Source organism: Cnephaeus nilssonii (genome assembly GCF_951640355.1).
Source record: "Cnephaeus nilssonii genome assembly, chromosome: 16".
NCBI classification, from domain to species: domain Eukaryota; kingdom Metazoa; phylum Chordata; class Mammalia; order Chiroptera; family Vespertilionidae; genus Cnephaeus; species Cnephaeus nilssonii.
In genome coordinates, this window is record NC_137087.1 from 37,050,272 (window position 1) to 37,068,224 (window position 17,953).

Here is a 17,953-nt window from a genome sequence, read left to right on the forward strand (position 1 = left end):
AAGATATCTTCCCATTTGTTTTCTTTATTTTCCAACTCTGTAAAATGGGCATGCCCTTGTGACCAGGCAGAGATGTGAAGCTGGAACAAACTGAGGGTTCCAACAGTGTCCTGTAAGTGAGAAAGTAATACAACGTACATATGACCTTGACCTTTTTCTATTATTTCTGTTGAGAAACCAAGAGAGTATTTGAAATATCCTTGTAGAAGGTGGAGAAAAATTTTATTTTTTTTCCATCAATCCATGCTTTTTTTTTTTTTTTTAACACTAGGTAATAAGGATACTAACATGATACAGCTTCTGTCCTAAAGGAATTTATGATATACTTTTCAGGAGGTGAGTTTAATTTTTTAAAAAACTTTTTACTGTGTTTTTATTTAATTCCAGACATCTAAGTTGAGTTTTTGCAGTCCTTCCTCCATGTACTCTGTGACCAATCAATATTATTTTTAGTATCATCTGAGAGCATAAGCCAAAAGGCTCAAACATTTTCATGTTTGAGGCAGAAACATGTCTAAATGGCATTGGAGACGCTACAAAGTCCGTAGGTACCTTACCGTGCAGGATTTTTTTATTTGATGGGAAATAAGAGGTTGGTAAGGAATATCTATACAATAGCAAAACACCCTTTCGAGTTGGCAAAATATGTAAGTCCTCAATATGTCATTTTTTTTAAACAGAGAATCTTAAAACTGTTTTTGTTTTGTTTTTTTAAAATATATTTTTATTTATTTCAGAGAGGGAGGGAATAGGAGAGAGAGAGATAGAAACATCAATGATAAGAGAGAATAATTGATTGGCTGCCTCCTATTGAGGGTCGAGCCCACAAACCGGGCATGTGCCCTGACCGGGAATTGAACCACAGCCTCCTACTTCATAGGTTGATGTTCAACCACTGAGCCATACTGGCCGGACATTATGCCATTCTTGATGGAAGGCTAAACCATTTGGATGTTCATGTCTAGCACTTTGAACCGGAAGAAATGGGTAGAGTTTGTCATGATACTATTTGTTACACAGACTACAGAGAATGTCCAGCAGTGGTGTTGAGGATGAAGACACAGCAGCAATGATGGGCAGTGTTGGCAGTGATTTGGGCAGCGTCATAATCAGACTGTTGCTGGGTGCTCCTTCAGCTTAGTCTACCCTTCAAGACTGGTTCTCCAACCTCTGAATTCTTTCCCATAAATTTGTTTTCTGCTTTAGTTATTCAGGCCAGTTTCTGTTGCCTACTACCCAAAATCTTGACAAAATACCAAGATTAGTATCAGCTATAATGTAACAGAAAACACAACCTCAGAGAACTGGCAGAGGAAAAACCTGAGATTGGATACATGGACTATGTGGCCCTGAAGTCAGGGAGAAAGAATCCCATTCGCATGGGGATCAGAAAGACCCCAGAATGTAATGATTAATTATTGCTGTTTACCTGGAAAGAGGTAATGCTCAATAAGGACAAGTCTTTGTAGGGTCGCTTTGCCACTTCCACAGCAAAGTGAAAGGCATGTGGAAGTCAAGGACTATAGAGTGAGATGTGGGTCTGTCACTTTCCAGGAAAACTCAGCAAAGGAGAATAACAGTTCCCCAAATTCTCAGACAAAGACACTGAATGAAACCCAGGGACTATTTATGACCAAGCTAAAAGAATCTTTTATCTATTGTTGTAAGGTAGTTCAGAAAATTGTATCGATTAAATTCACTGCCACTGTTCTGGGAAGATATAGGAAATTTGAGAAAACTTTGAATATTCTCACCTCCCATTGAGCATCCTCTATCAGCCTCCTCTTTGTCAATAAGGCCATCGACCTTTCCTTAAAGACACTCTTCCCTCACCTAAGGGAGTTACCTTCCCAAAGGGGCAAATTCTTTTCATGTTTCACTCTCTTTCCTTCTTTGTCTCCAAAGTCAGGGAAGAAAAGTTTACACATAAACATCTTTAGCATTGCACTAATTTATATCTGCTAGAATCTTTTTTTCCTTTATTAAGGTATTACATATGTGTCCTTATCGCCCCATTGCCCCCCATACCCCACCCCCCAATCATGCCCTCACCCCCCTGTGTCTGTGTCCATTGGTTAGGCTTATATTCACGCATACAAGTCCTTTGGTTGATCTCTCCCCCTCACCCCCACCCTCCCCTACCTTCCCTCTGAGGTTTGACGGTCTGATCGATGCTTCTCTGTCTCTGGATCTGTTTTTGTTCATCAGTTTATGTTCACTATATTGCACAAATGAGTGAGATCATGTGGCATTTATCTTTTTCTGCCTGGCTTATAGTATATATGTAGAAATGGATTTTAAGAGGGGTTGGTCTAGGATGGGTCAACCTAAATTTATTGACATAGATATCAGAGATTCTATATTAAGCATGCTAATCAAACAGGTGAGAGTAGTTCTAATTCTTTACTTAGCTGGTTAATGAAATCCTGAAAAAAAATATGATGTCTACATAATGTTAATATGAAATGCCAGTAGTTCTTTGGACTAAGGTAGAGAAAGGAATCCAAAGATTGAAAAAAAGAAGTTGTGGAGTAGCTTTGTCTTGTGCAACCTGACCAACCATATTCATTTCCTAATGAAACTTCCAATAAGGGCCGGAAACTAACCATTTCACCAATGCCCTGATAAGTACAATGGCAAGAGGACTATCAGCATATCTGAAGATGAAAGAAATGTTGGTGTGAAACACTAAGGATGAAATGTGCCTTTTGATTTTAGTGTGGATGAGAAAGTTCTAAGGTGGCAAAAAACAAACAAACAAAAGACCCCCACCCAATTATTATCAGAAAATCACAAGAGGCTTGGCTACATATGTGCCATGTGGAATATACTAGCATATACCTGCCATCATCATCAGAATGGTGTGATTCACCGGGACCTTGAACAGTTTTTGTTTGGTCATGGGATGCCTAGATGTAAAATGAATGTGAAGTCCACCAAGGTCCTACTACTTGATTTGTATTGACAAGAGCGAAAACCCAACAAACTTCAAAGCTAGTTACTGGGGGGCCCATAAGAGTCACGGTTCCTTTTCCATTTTTCTGGCCTGAATTAGTTCATTGACTCAGAGCTCTTTAGTGAAGGCAGCCTGAGCCCCCCACCTGCATTCCAATGCACATGCTTGCCAGCCCAACCCCCTTTCTGTTAGTGTCCCAACTAGCCTTGCAGAACCGGTTTATCTGCAGGGGCCATAAAAAGCCCCCACAGAAGATGAACTGCTGGTGCCAGCTAGCTTGGGCAGTTGGTTATAATCTCACTTTCCCCATTCCAACCCACAGGGGCTGCAAAGCCCAATGAAAAGTCCATATCTGGGAGACAAAGGAACTAAGGGGATAAAAGGAAAACCTCCCCTACTCCCCTACATTCAATGCTCAGGCTTTGGAGTCTGACTCCTCTGAGTCACCGCACTAGTGCATCTACAAATAAAGGGTTTTTCCTACATCTTCTCAGTGCCCGTTGTGTGTTTTCCAGCCACCTGGTAATTTCTGCAACACTTTGAAGTGAAGATGATATTGAGAAAATATCTTGGGGAATGAGGAGGCATTAGAAGGAAAAATGGACCCACTTGGAAAATTTAGGGGTTGAATGAGCCTTGTAAGACTTTGGAGGGATATATATATATGGATATTTTTTCTACTGATTTTTAGAGAAAGTGGAAGGGAGGGAAGAGGAGAGAAAGAGAGAAACATTGATGTGAGAGAGACACATCAACTGTTTGCCTCCTGAACGCACCTGAACTAGGGCCTGGAAAGAACCTGCAACCCAGGTACATGCCCTGGATTGGGAACCAAACCCGAGACCCTTTGGTGCACGGGCCAACGCTCTACCACTGAGCTACACCAGCCAGGCTGGGGCTATATTTTTATATTTATCATTTCTCCAGCTAGTATTTTAGTTGCTCCTTTGCCTATTGTTATACAAATGTGCTAACATTAACATTTTAAACTGTTTTCTAATAAAACAAAAAACATTTCAAAGGGATGTTTTCAAAATCTTGAAGACAAGCATGTAATATGTTAGAATACCTGTAAAATGGCCACTCTTTCTTTATCCATTTCATTATTTACTAGAAATGACCTTGTCTATAACTTAGCAATTTAGTTTTCTTTCTTGAATGTTGTGGTTACTTAACTCATCTTTTCAAAGATTATTTTTTGAATGCCAGATGAGTCTGCATTACAATCAGATTCTTACCTGTCTGCTCAGATGGAATGTTTTCCTTTGCATTTGGAGAAAATGTTAATTAACACATTAGGAATGTATTTGGTACATTTAGTTGCAAATGCAAACAGTCTAATCTTCTACTCATTAGAGCCTTTTGTCTGAATCATTCAAGTGAGTAACAGGTTGCACTGAGACATCACTAAAACGATTCAGTTATCCTAAAAGTACTTCTTTTGTTTTTCTGGGAAGAGTTATACATTATGAATTACTCAAATTGCATTTTCATTTCATCACCATGGCAACTACCATTGCAACACTTGAAAGGATGGCCATGTTAATTACTTCACTGAACAAGAGATTCTGGTCACATTTTCTGTGCTGAACTTAGCCAAGAATGTTAACAGCATCCATAGAACATCAGAGATTTTGTGGTTTGGGGCTTTATATTGATGTTGGAGGAATGCTGGTGTGAAGAAGTGAAGTACATTGAGATGGCTGGATTGAGTGTTCCCCTTGGGTTCTATTCCCTTTCTCCTCATCATTTATGTTTTTCCTTTCCTTTGAGTGAGCATAACTGAAGGACAGAAAGGGAAAGCCATTTATCAAGTACCTACTGTGTGCTAAGTGCTATATCTCTATGATCAATTTAATCTTCCCAACAGTTCTATTATTATTTTTTTTCTCTTGACAGATAAGAAAACTGAGGCTCAGACAAATGAGTTCATCCAGTCGTTAAAATAATAAATAGTTATAGACTGCTTTCTTTCAGCAGTATGGACTAAACCAATAGAACTAGTATAGCTGAGATTTTAGACCAAGACTGTCTGACTCCAGAACCCATGCTTTTTATACTTTGTGATTTTGTCCCTAGGCAGCATTGAGTTGTAGTATATCTTTCCCACTGGTAGAGAAAGTTAGTTAAGGAAAGGGGGCATATTTTTCCATATCCACAATCAGAAAGGGGTGTAGAACCTACTCTAGAAGGAAACAGAATACATGGGAAAAACCATGGGAAAAACCCTCTTCCAAAATAATATCCTTTTCTCCACCGTTCATGCGGGGAAAAGCCTTCTCAAATGCAAGGGTTAAACTACAAACAAACCCAAGGGTTAAACTACAAACAAACAAACAAAATGCAACTTCTCTTTCTTCTTTTCTGCTTGCACAGTATCCTCTGGTCATTTTCAATTTCTTTCCTGGAATACCTCCTGTTTTCTCTTTCTTCCATCCTATCCCTATATCTGAAACACTCTTCTTCCTTCCTTCTCCTTGTTCTTTCTGTACCTTGTTCTTTCTGTACCATTCCACTAATGCTCTGAGTCTCAGCTTTCTAACATCTTTTTCTCTGTGTAAACCTGAGGCCCAAACACTAGGTTAGGGGTCACATAGCACTTACCACAGTGGTTCATAAATGCCAGTGTCACGTGCCTGAATTCCTTAATGATTGTCATTTGTCTGAGGGCAGAAGTCATATCCTTCCTTATTTATCATTGTAGCCCCAACATTCGAGGAGTGTCAGGCTCATTGTAATAACTCATTAAATATTTGTTGAAAGAAAAGAAGAAAGGGAGGGACGGATAAAGGGATGGAGAGAGGAAGGAAGAAAGGGAGGGAGGAAGAATGAAATCCTTAGGATGGCTCATTGTTCTTTCCATGTTTAAACGGCTTTGAAATGCTATGAGGGAATTTGCTCCTCTGCCTAGAGCAGTGTGGAACAGTTAAATGTCTGCAGCAAGAGACATCTTCTATATGTGCACTATCCAATATAGTAGTCCCTAGCCACGTGGAGCTATTGAGCATTTGAAATGGGCCCAGTGTACCTAAATCCTTGAATTTTAAATATGGTTTTATTTTAAATTTAAATAGCCCACCTGGTTAGTGGCTACTGTGTTGGACAGGTCAAGCCTAGAGGAATCCCTGGCAGAGTCAACCTCAGTGCCCAGCCCCACAACTCTTCTCTCACCAGTTCTGTTGCCCTGCTGCCCAATATTGTGGATCATATTCATTGCAATCTTCCTATCGCTTTTAGGAATTGCTCTAAAATTCTTGTTGCCATGAGGACAGCAGAAGTAAAATAAATGCCGCACATGGGAAGCCATTTGCTCTTCATATTCAACAGCCTTAATGAGGGTGATTTTGATCTGACACATACTGCTTGAGTGGTTTCTACCCATATCCTCCAGAGCTGTGTTTCCCCAAACACTCTCTGCAATAGTGAAATGGTGAAATAATCAAATAGCTTCTCAAACTATGATGCCAAATGCTCCAAAATCAGCTAAAAAATGTAACAAAGGTTTAATTTGAACACTGCTCTTCATCCCTTTGGCATGCAGAGAAAACAACAGGCTGCAGAATAGCAGAAGGCAGGTAGGGAGAGAGGCCAGAGAAAAGCACGGAAATGAGTGCCTAATCCAGTGACGGGCAACCTTTTGAGCTTGGTGTGTCAAACTTCGCCAAAAAACTGAGCATAACTCGGGTAGTGTGTCACTTTGAGGAAAAGACATTATTTCGCAAATGTTTCATCCTCAGGAGCAGCAAATGTTTTATCCTCGGCATGCGGCCGCATGTCATCAGAAATGGCTACGCGTGTCAGTGCTGACATGCGTGTCATAGGTTCGCCATCACTGGCCTAATCTTTGCCTCCTTACACAAAGCTGATGAGTGATGATCATCCCACAATTTTCATTGTTAGAGAGTCAGCAAGCAGATAGGGGAGAGCACTTTACTAGGAGCCAGGAGTCCTCTTCTACATTGCACAGACTTGCTTGGGCAACTTACATAATCTCTCAGAACCTCAGTATTTTTCTTTTCTAAATGGGGGCGGGGGATATGCCACTCTTCTTATGTGGTTAGGTTTATGCAAGTTTCAGAGGAAACATATATAACAAAAAGATATGCAGTATAAGTTATTCTTAGTATTATACAAGAGGAGGCAGCTTTAAAATCTTGCCACTCTATGGCTAATAAAAATTCAATAGAGAGAAGAAAAAAAGACTAGCTCTGGCCAGTGTAGCTCAGTGGTTGGAGCCAAAGAGTCACAGGTTCAATTCCTGGTTGGGGTGCATAAGGGAGGTAAGGGACCAATGTTTCTTTCTCACATGGATATCTCTCTCTCTCTCTCTCTCTCTCTCTCTCTCTCTTTCTCCCTCTCTCTCTCTCTCTCTTTCAGGAATAAAAAACATTTCCTTGGATGAGGTTTAAAAAAACCCACAAGAATATATCTACACTAATAAAAGAGTAACATGCTAATTGACCATACCTTTATGACTCCCACCAGCCAATCAGGAGTGAGTATGCAAACTAGCCTAACAAAGATGGTGAGTTAATTTGCATATGTAGGTGCCCAGCGGCCAGGGGCGGGGCAGGATGCTTGCGTCGTCGCCATGGCGACAATGCAGGTGTTCTGCACCAGCAGCTCCGGGCCTCTGGGCAGTGTGGGAAGGTGGAAAGGCGGCTCCAGGCTGGAGTGGAAAGGTGGCTCCGACCAGAGCAAAGGCAGTGCCAGCAGCCAGGGGAAGGAAGGCCCATTCTTGCATGAATCTTTGTGCATCTGGCATCTAGTTATTTATATTTCTTAATAGCAATACTAGCCTACTTACCTACCTTTAGCATTAAAATTTACCTGAAAAAGATATATATATATATATATTCTAATCAATGTTGTTGCTGGGCAATATCTACTTCACAGTTGTCCTGGCGTCTGGTACTGTATAATGTCATACTATGGACCAGATTAGGTCTTGGTTGGATGGGTGTGAAGGGAAAGGGAGCTAGCTGCACAGCATTGTGAATCAAAATATGGTGATGACTATAAAGAGAGCACGTCTTTGGATCTCTTCTATTTCACCTGTAAGTATCTCCTTCAACTTCCATGTTATGCTAACTTCCATCTCTGAGTAGGTGCCTACTTACTCTGAAATATTATGGTCCATTACTTGCACCAAGGGTTTTCTTTAGCTTTGAGAGCTGTATCTACCCAAGAAGTTCAATTAATCTTCCAGTACACATCCAGCAATCCACGGGGTGCTCCATAAAATGAAAGAAAAGCCCCCAAGAGGCTTATAGTCTGGACGTGGAGCTCATGTGCATGTAGATGACACAATGAGATAGCATACATACAGGGAAAAACAGGCTCTGCCCATGTGCAATTTTAAACTTCTAGACTCTCTAATAGCTCCCAGAATACTGTAATTAGAGCATCCATTTTCAATGGCATTCCTACTTTGAATAGAAAAAATATTGACATTCTGTGGGTGAAAATTCAGATTTACAAATTTTATTTTCAGAACAAATAAAACCACCAGAAAATGACAGCCTACACACTAATTACACATGAAGGATTCTATTAGGTCAAACTAAATGACTGTTATATTCAATATATATTTCTAAATTTATTTTAATAAAGTTTATTTATTCATAGCATGGTATATACTGTGTGGGAAGATTTCGGCTATTTTCTGATATATTTCTATTAAATGAATACTACTCAGCCATAAGGAAAAGTGAAATACTGCCATGTGCAACAACATGGATTTATCTTGAGAATATCATGCTGAGCAAAATAAATCAGATGGAAAAAGTCAAGAACCATATGATTTCACTCATACTTGGTATATAAAACTGAAAACAACAAATGGACAAATAAGACAAACAAAAACTCATAGACACAGACAACATTATGGTGGTGACCAGAGGAGAAGGGGTGTTGGGGTAGTTGTAAAAGGTAAAGGGGTTCAAATATATGGTGATGAAAGGAGATTTGACTTTGGGTGGTAAATACACAATGCAATATATAGATGCTATATTATAGAATTATACACTTGAAACCTATATAATTTTATTAACCAATGTGACCCCAATAAATTTAATTTAAAAACTTTACAAAAAGAATACAGCTCCATTAAATAGATATAGTATTATTAAAATCCCTATACACAAGCTATGACCCAAATGAAATGAAGTACTCCCAGTATCCTTAGGTTTGTACTAAGACTACATCTACCTAATCAGCTATGACCCAAGTGTTTGTGTGTGTGTGTGTGTGTGTGTGTGTACACAGTTGCTTCCTATGTTTATTTACTCACTCTTTTATACATCCATCCACTCATTTATCCATCATGGAAGAATCTTGATATAGAGAAAAAACAGGTAGCTAGAATTGGGCAGACCTGGGCTTGAATTAAAACTCTACTGTTTAATACTAATTATGTCTCTTGGCCTTGGTTTCTCATTATAAAATAGAAATTAATATATAGATATATATATAATATCTTATTGATAAGTTATTGTAGTATTATAAAATATACTATTTGATGTAGGGATAGTTATTTTACTTTAATATATAATTATCTAATCTTGGCTTAGATAAGAAAAAGTAAACCAGTTATTAACCTTATACTGAGGAATTCTTTCTGAAAAATAGTAATATAATCACATATCCTCCATTAGAAGAAGAGAAATACAAGCCATGTTAATTGCCAGGACTCCGAGAATGAGTGTTTTGGTTTCCCACATACTGTGGATGAGATAATTTTGGACTGGCCAGCATGGTCAGCACAGTCTTGCTTTAGACATTCTGATTTCTAGTATGCCAAATCATGTATTCTTAAGTAAATTAAAATAGTTGAAAGCAAAGTCTCTATTTTGTAAAATAATAAGTTTAGGGGTACCATTGAGAAGCTACCCCTGTTATGACAGAGCAGCCAGGGAGTAGTGCTAACTCAGTGCTTGTCTTTTTGTTTAACTGATATTTTGACAATTTATTCAGATTTCTTTGAGAAGATGCAAAGTAATGAAAACTTTGGTATTCAGCAGTAACCGAGTCTCAACATAAGAGGAGTCTTTAGTATCATTCTGTGACCAGCTGTCTCCATCCTAAGAAAGCCAAATGCAATCAATGCCATTTCTACATTTTCTTTTGTGTCCAGAACCCCCCAAAATAGACCTTGTCCTAATAGTGATATTTAACTCAGACCAAATATGTAATGGATACAGGAGAATTGAAACTAGCATATATAAGTAGCTTGGGTTAAACTCAGAAGCCATTTTTTAAAAAAGTAAAGTGCCTTACAGAATGGTATATAATGGTATATAAGAGAAACAACAGGTAATTAGTTTTATTTCCCAAACTTTGAGTCCCTATTATGTGCCATGTACCATCCATCCTTGATCAAATAAAAGTAGGTTCCTGCTCTCGAGGGAGCTATAGGTGCTGGAGGAATTCACTGAAAGATACAAATAACATGAGTTTGATAAGTGTAATAATAAAGGCATAACATACTATGACCTCAAATAGAAAGTAGGAACCATTTAAGATGACAGGGCACAGGAAGTTTCCCTTGAGAGAGTGCATTATTCTCAGGAGTGTGAATGACATGGAGTTAATGACACTTCAGTCCATGCTTGTCTTGTATTTGACCCTGACATAATGTCTGAGTTGGAGGATCTCTCCCTCTATCAGTAAAACAGGGTTTGGTAGTAAAACAATAACAGAAATCCTGGTTTTTATACCCTCCAAGCTGTCCCCTTTCATTCATTGGTTTTTTAATCTCTTCATCAAAGATATCTAATTTAGCCAGATTAACTAGGAAGCTACAACTTCACAGACATCCCAAGGGACAGCTGCATCCTTGCCAAAGAGACATTAATACCTGAGTGGGCAAGAAAAACCAGCTTTCTGATTTGGAGGAAAAACCAGTCCATTCACCTGGATTACTTGGGGGGCAGGTGAAGGGAGAACCGAGAGGGGGAAATTCCTTTGCTGGGTGCATGCATAGTAGAAGCCAAGATGGTGCAGGGGAGGTCCTTCTACTAAGCATGCCCAAAAGCCAAATGAGGAAGCAGAACTTTGAGGCATGTGCAGCAGGAGCCACAATAGTAACCATAGAGGGGAGGAGTCTAGCCTGGAAAATCTGGGAAGAATTAGGAAGAAGATTGATTCGTTTGAAAGAAAGCTTACCCCTTCCCAAACCCAAGGAAATATAATCAAAGCTTAATAAGGAGCCTTCTGGTACTCTCTCTGTGGCCGCCACCTGGGCTAAAACAGAGTGCTGAGAGTGGGCTGGACAGGAACAGAGACTGTGCTGGACTACTGCAGCTTGGGATGCCAGGCAAGGCAGCTCTGGGTCCTGGCCCTCCTCCTGGGCTTGGTGAGGACAAGAGTGGACCTGCAGCCCCAGAGGCTGGACTTTTGCAGAAGATGGAGCTGAGCCACCTGGTCATGGATGAGGCAGTGAGGCAGCCTCTTCGGGGGCATCTGTGCCCTGCACACCCTTCCATTAAATCTTGTCACTATCCCTTAGATCCTCCTATGTGTGTATCCCTGGAATGCTTTTCCTTTGATACAGTGGAAGAATCCTATTTCTAGACTTGGTCTGGCAGACCTGCCTTGGTTTCAATCCATGTCCAATAACAGCTACAATGTGTTAGGTACTATGTAATCAGCATTAATAGTAAAACATATATCTATTCTCTTCTATTATTTATAAGTAATAATAGGTTAATATGCAAACTGACCATGGTCGCTATGACATGCACTGACCACCAGGGGGCAGATGCTCAATGCAGGAGCTGTCCTCTGGTGGTCAGTGTGCTTCCACAGGGGGAGCGCCGCCCAGCCAGAAGCCAGGCTCATGGCTGGCTAGCGCAGCAGTGGTGGCGGGAGCCTCTCCTGCCTCTGCGGCAGCGCTAAGGATGTCCGACTGCAAGAGGGTGCAGTCCGGGCTGAGGGAACCCCCCCCTCCAAGTGCACAGATTTCGTGCACCGGGCCTCTCGTTTATAAATCATAACAAGTAAATAAACAACTTAATAATTGGAAACATTAACAACAAATCCCATAAACATGCTTTTGCAAATAATAAAATAGTCTCTGGAGGAAGAGAAAATAGGGCATTTGTGAAGGCCTCTCCAGGAGCTAGTGTTCATTGAAGGCAAAGGAGGAATAAGAGTGAGAAGAGTGGGTGTAGAAGTGGCAGGAAGAGCATTTCAGGGAGAAGCAAGAGCATGAGGTAAGGCCCTGGGCTGGGGAAAAGTTTGGCATGCTAAAGCTCTTGAAAGGCAGCCAGTGAGGATAGGAGTTAAGGAAAAGGCAACATAAAATCCTCACTCAGAATTCATGTACATTCATTAAAAAAAATTCTGCATTCAGCTCAAGTGAGAGTAATACCAAGTTACTAAAATAAAATAATATGAACAGCGATGGGGTGCATCCTCCCTCTCACCTCCGTCTACCCTCCCTCCCTCGCTTCGACCACTCTGCTCTTCCCTGAACTCTGCTGTTCCCTGAACTCACTGGAAGGTGATGCCTCAAAGCCCTTGCGTCTGTTGGAATGTTCTTTGCCTAATCACCCCCTGGCTCAGTCCCTCACCTCGTTCTAGTCCTTGCCTTCTCAGTGAGGCCTTCTCCATCCATCCCACCTAAATGATCCTATTCTGATCCTCCTCCAACCTACTTTATTTTTCTCCATTGCATTGATTCTCTTCTAAAGGACTGTAAAATGTCTTAATTTATTCCGCTTACTCTCTGTTCTCTGGTCTATGAAGGCAGGTCACTGTTTTGGTCACTGCTGCATCCCTCGTTTCCAGAATAGTGCAATAATAGGCATTCAAAGATATTTGTTGAAAAATCTCATTTAATCCTCTCAATGCAGGATGCAATGACTAGCTAAAAGTAATGGTGAATAAGTTCTCATAAAGTTACAAAATTCTTTCCACTGGCAAATTAAAATCTTGTATTGATAAATACCCACATATTTTTTTCTGCTCATGAAAATCAATATAATTTATTGAAACTAGTAATTTTCTTACTAGTAGTCATATATTATTTGCATTGTGACAATGTCATATCCATTGATCAGGTTTCAATTTGAAATTCCAAAACAGAGCATTAAAATAAAAAGTTCTCTCTGAGATTCCATTATCTCCTTAAAAATTGGCGTCTCTTGTCTTCTGGTATTATGACACACCGTGTACATTTTAATGAATTTTATATTCAAAGTAAAATGAGAAATTGGCCTGAATATTTTTTTTTTTTTTGCTGCCATTTTAAATTAAAAAAAAGAACCACCACCAGAATGCAAGCTGAGAGATTTTTGGTTTTTGTCTGGTTTTCTACTCTCTCTAAGAGATAAAGTGCAAAATAGAGCAAAACTGAAAGAAACACAACTAGCCAGACAGATATGTCTCCTTGTTGAACTTTGGACATTTAAAGTTTCCATTTGGGGTAATGATTTGAACTTGATGTCTTCAGCCAGAAGCCCCCCAGGCTGTGGGATAGATGATAAAACAACACAGTAGCACACCCCTATGTGGTCCCTTTAATTAACTACTTGTGTTGGGTAATATAAGGTGTCACTTTTGTTCTCCTGTTGAACTTTAAACTCCCTTCTCCACAAGAATGCTTTTCACCAACAGGACAGACACCCTCAGTTTGCTCTTGTTATGTCAAGTTAGACCTCAGAAGCCCTCTTCTAGAACGTAACTAGGAGGGTCGTGATGCCAATCCAAGCAAGTCAGCTAAGGCCGGGAATGAACGTAGGTGGGATGTTGGCTCTGGGGAGTGAAAAAGTGGACAAGAGCAGCAGTTGGGGGCAGAGTGAGCGAGTGACCTCCACCCCGAGAAAGAGGCCATTGCCTTTTGACCTCTGAGGCATCCTGTTGTATGGGAGCACACAGGCACAGGATTTTCTGGACCCAACCTCTACTACTGACATTTCCTTGGCTTACAAAAAAAATTATGGTTGATAAAAAATAGGGTTCGATTTAAAGGCCCAGTAAACCCGAATTGGGGAAAAGTTATCTTTCAGAACTATAGCATCTGTCCTTCCAGGAAAGTACTAGACTGTATGTAATGACAGAAATTAATCTCTACAATTCCAATGCTGGCATTGCTTCACAACCTGATAAAAAAAAACTCCAACAATAGGATCCTTTCTGAGTGTTTGACAATCCCTTTCAGTGACAGAAATATCCTCATCGCTCTGGTAGCTCTATCTCCATGTAAACGCTTCCCAAGTGATGCACAACTCAGTACCTTCCACCCAGGATCCCTTGAGACATGCCCATTGATCAATGCATAAATGAGTGACTGGAGGAGCAACAAAGGAACATCCCTTTCCTGGCAAACGTTAGCATTTCCCTCTGAAAAGCAAATAATGAAGCTTTCCAAGAGAGCATTTTACAACTTGTTTTATTCTAAAGGATTTTGATACAAAGGTCCTTAAAGAAGTTAAACAACGTCTTTTAAAAATAAAACAGAACAACTTAACAACAATAAAATAATTTTCTTTCTGTCATATTACTCTCTAAATTCAGAGGCACAACTGCTATTGTGCCTGCCACGTAACCACAGAGCTGACAAAAAGGGTTTGTTTCAGAAAAAAAACCACACAATTCTGAAAATCCCACCCAATCTGCCTATATAAACAAGGCTGAGGCTAGGGAATGACCCCAAGCTGAGATCAAGCCATGGTAACTTTGGGGAGCCACAAGTCAGCCTATCTATTATACATGCACTGAATTGTATCCCCCAAAATTCATGTTGAAATATCAACCCTCACTATGTCAGAGTGTTACTGTATTTGGAGACAGGGCCTATGAAGAGTTAATTACATTAAAATTAGGTCATTCAGATGGGCATAATCCAATATGACTGGTATCCTTATGAGAAGATATTAGGGCACAGACAGGTAGAGAGGCAAGACCATGTGAGGACACAGGAAACAGATGGTTGTCTATAAGCAAGGAGAGAAGGTTCAGAAGAAACTAACCCTGCCAATACCTTGATCTTGGACTTCCAGCTTTAAGGACTATGAGAAAATAAATTTCTGCTGTTCAAGCCACCCAGCCTGTGATGCTTTGTTATGGTAGTCCTAGCAGACTAATACACGATGTCATCTTTCTCTCCCCAAGGGAGAACAGTATATACTGGATTTGGAACCCCTTAATTTCCCCCACTAGGTAGGATCACTGGTAACCAGCTTGAAAGTTGCTGTCACTGAACCAGTAGGTTACCTGGTTATTTGAGCTGTCAGAGTAAGAAAGGGGATAGGAGACAGGGTGAAGCTGAAAGGAAACCACCCACGACTTGAGATGGGAGCACATTGGAGTCTCCTGCAGGCTGAATGAATGCTGCACATAGTAGCTGGCTTTCCTGAGAAGATCTCCCACTAAAGCAAGGGAACCCCTTACTCACCCATGCTAGGGAACAGTCCAGGAAAATGCTCTCATCTGCAGAAGCCCTGAGTAAGTCACCGCTGAACTATCCTCAGCAATCCCGCATCCAGGACACGGATGGCACGAGGACAAATAAGCTACTTAGGAATAGATAGAAAAGCCTCGGCAACCCACTGAGGCTTTATAGATGCCCCTCCTCTCTAGGTGCCAATTACACGTCCAGGTTGTCATATGTGCTTCTGACCAACCAGCTATAGATTGGAGGCTCCCATGACGCCCTCCATGGGTTGTATTAATTTGTTAGAATGGCTCGCAGAACTCAGAGAAACGTTTTACCTCACAGTCAGATGGAAGAGATGCATAGGGCAAGGTCTGAGGAAAGGATGTGGAACTTTCATGACCTCTGAGAGTGCCACTCTTCCCAAATCTCTACATGTTCACTGACTTTGAAGTTCTCCAAAAACCACCCTTTTGGGTGTTTATGGAGGTTTCATTATGTAGACATGGATGATTAAATCAAGTGTCGGTAGTGATTAAACTTAATCTCCATCCCCACTCACCTCCTAGGAGTTCTAAACCCTCTAATCACATAGTTGGCAACCAGCCCATCCTTTGATTACGTAGGGGCAGTCCAGTCCAAAGGTCACCACATTGACAAAACAGAAGACACATTCACAGCTCTCATCACTTCGGTAATTCTAAGGGTCACTGCTGTGATTGCAGGAGTAGGGGACTCACACCTGAATGCTCCCTTCCCCCATTTCCCAACTCATCTCTTCAGCCTAATTTTAATGATGGAAGAAGAGAAAAGGACTTTGCTGCTTTGTTTTCAATATAGGAACCGATTTTTACTTAGTCAATCACCCACTGTTAACATAGAAGTATTTTAGCATTCAATTTACTAGTTCAGTATTGATGAAGCGTTTCTTGAAATTGTGTCAGAGCCCACACTAGCGTATTTTGCTTAAAATGGCTTATTAAGCATCCTCTGTAGTATTTGCACTTCAGAGTCATCTCTCTAGCAGCTTTAGGATGTGTTCTCTAGCTCCAAAGATCCATGAGTAAAACTCTGTGAGACTCATGCAGCAGATCTCTGACCCACAAATCTTCCATATCAAATCTTGGCACTTCCTTAGGAATTGTACTCTCCCTCCTCTAACCCAAGTAGCAGTATTAAAAGCTCTACATTTTTAAAAAACAAATGAGAAACAACTGCTTTAAGAATTAAATATCTATAAAGAACATGTATTAGACTAGTCACAGGTGTTAAAATAGAGATTTTAACATTCTCATTTTATCAATTTCTCATTCTCTGAACTGCCCAGCATCTTCTTACTAAGCCTGTGCAGCTGGAAAACAGAAACAAAACATTAAAATCTCTGGAGAAAGATCTTAGATCCGTGGCCACTGGGAAGAAAAAGAAGTGAGGCAGATGTTCAGCGATTGGCAGCTGGGAAGTTCTGTGTTTTCCTGGCACCTTCTACCAATCAAGGAAAAAGATTGTCTATACTTCCCTTCCCTGCAGAAAAGTATAGGAGAAAAGAAGTTGAGTATGCTTCCAATCCTCCATTGACTTGCTGGCAAACTCTGATTATCCTGGAGAATTCCTGTTGAAAATCCAATATAAATGTGCTACTTCAGCAAGTATGATTATAAAAAAATAATCAACTTAATATATCCACAACAGTGTTTGTTAGGAATGCTACATCCCACAATAAACACTCAATATACTTCTTCCTTGAAACCTGTAAATTATATTTGCTCCTCTCTAAATATTGGAGGGTGCTCTCTCTTTTGTCCCTGGACACTCAGTGCTTGCCATCTACTGCCAAGCTTGGGTTTCCTGAGTGACAGATCATAGGAAGCGCTCAAACATATTACAACTACCTTTAAATATGCCTTTCCCCCAAGTTCTGACCCTTTTCTACCTTGATGAGCTGGAAAGCTCGATGTTGAAGAGTGAAGATGTCTACCTGGCTCATGTACCACCATTTCTCACTGCTGAGTCCATGACAAATTTTAATAAAATTTTTGACACATCGTATATACAGACTAGTGCATATGTAAATATGTTTACATAATAATATAAAATCATCACCAGTTTATGTTTTCTACCAGGTTGAGAAGTAAAACATCAATGGTACCTTAGAGGGTCCTTCCTGATTCTTGTCATGTTTCCCTGCTCTCAGAGAAATCCACTGGGTTGGGTTTTTTGCTGTTGTTGTTTTGTTTTTTTAATGTTAAGCATTTTATTTTATACCAGGTAAATCAAATAATTCAAACCTTTCCCTCCAGCCTATACTCAATCTCCCTCTTCACTTTTCTTCCCCATGAATTGCTTTCATGCATTTTAGGGCTTGTCATATGCTAAATTTTGGAGTCATTGCTTACATATGTTCTTGCAAACAGCTCTGAAACCACATCCCATTTCCAGAATTCTATTATTTGTTAGGTGTCCAATGTTTTCAGGATGACTATGCCCTTACTTCTTAATTCTCTATCTCTCTTTTTTAGATGGCTAAAGTTCATGAGAAAATGCTGTCTTTGCAATGTACTTCAACTAAAGCTTATCTGACAGAACTATAATCATGCCAACACTACTCCCAAGGATGACTT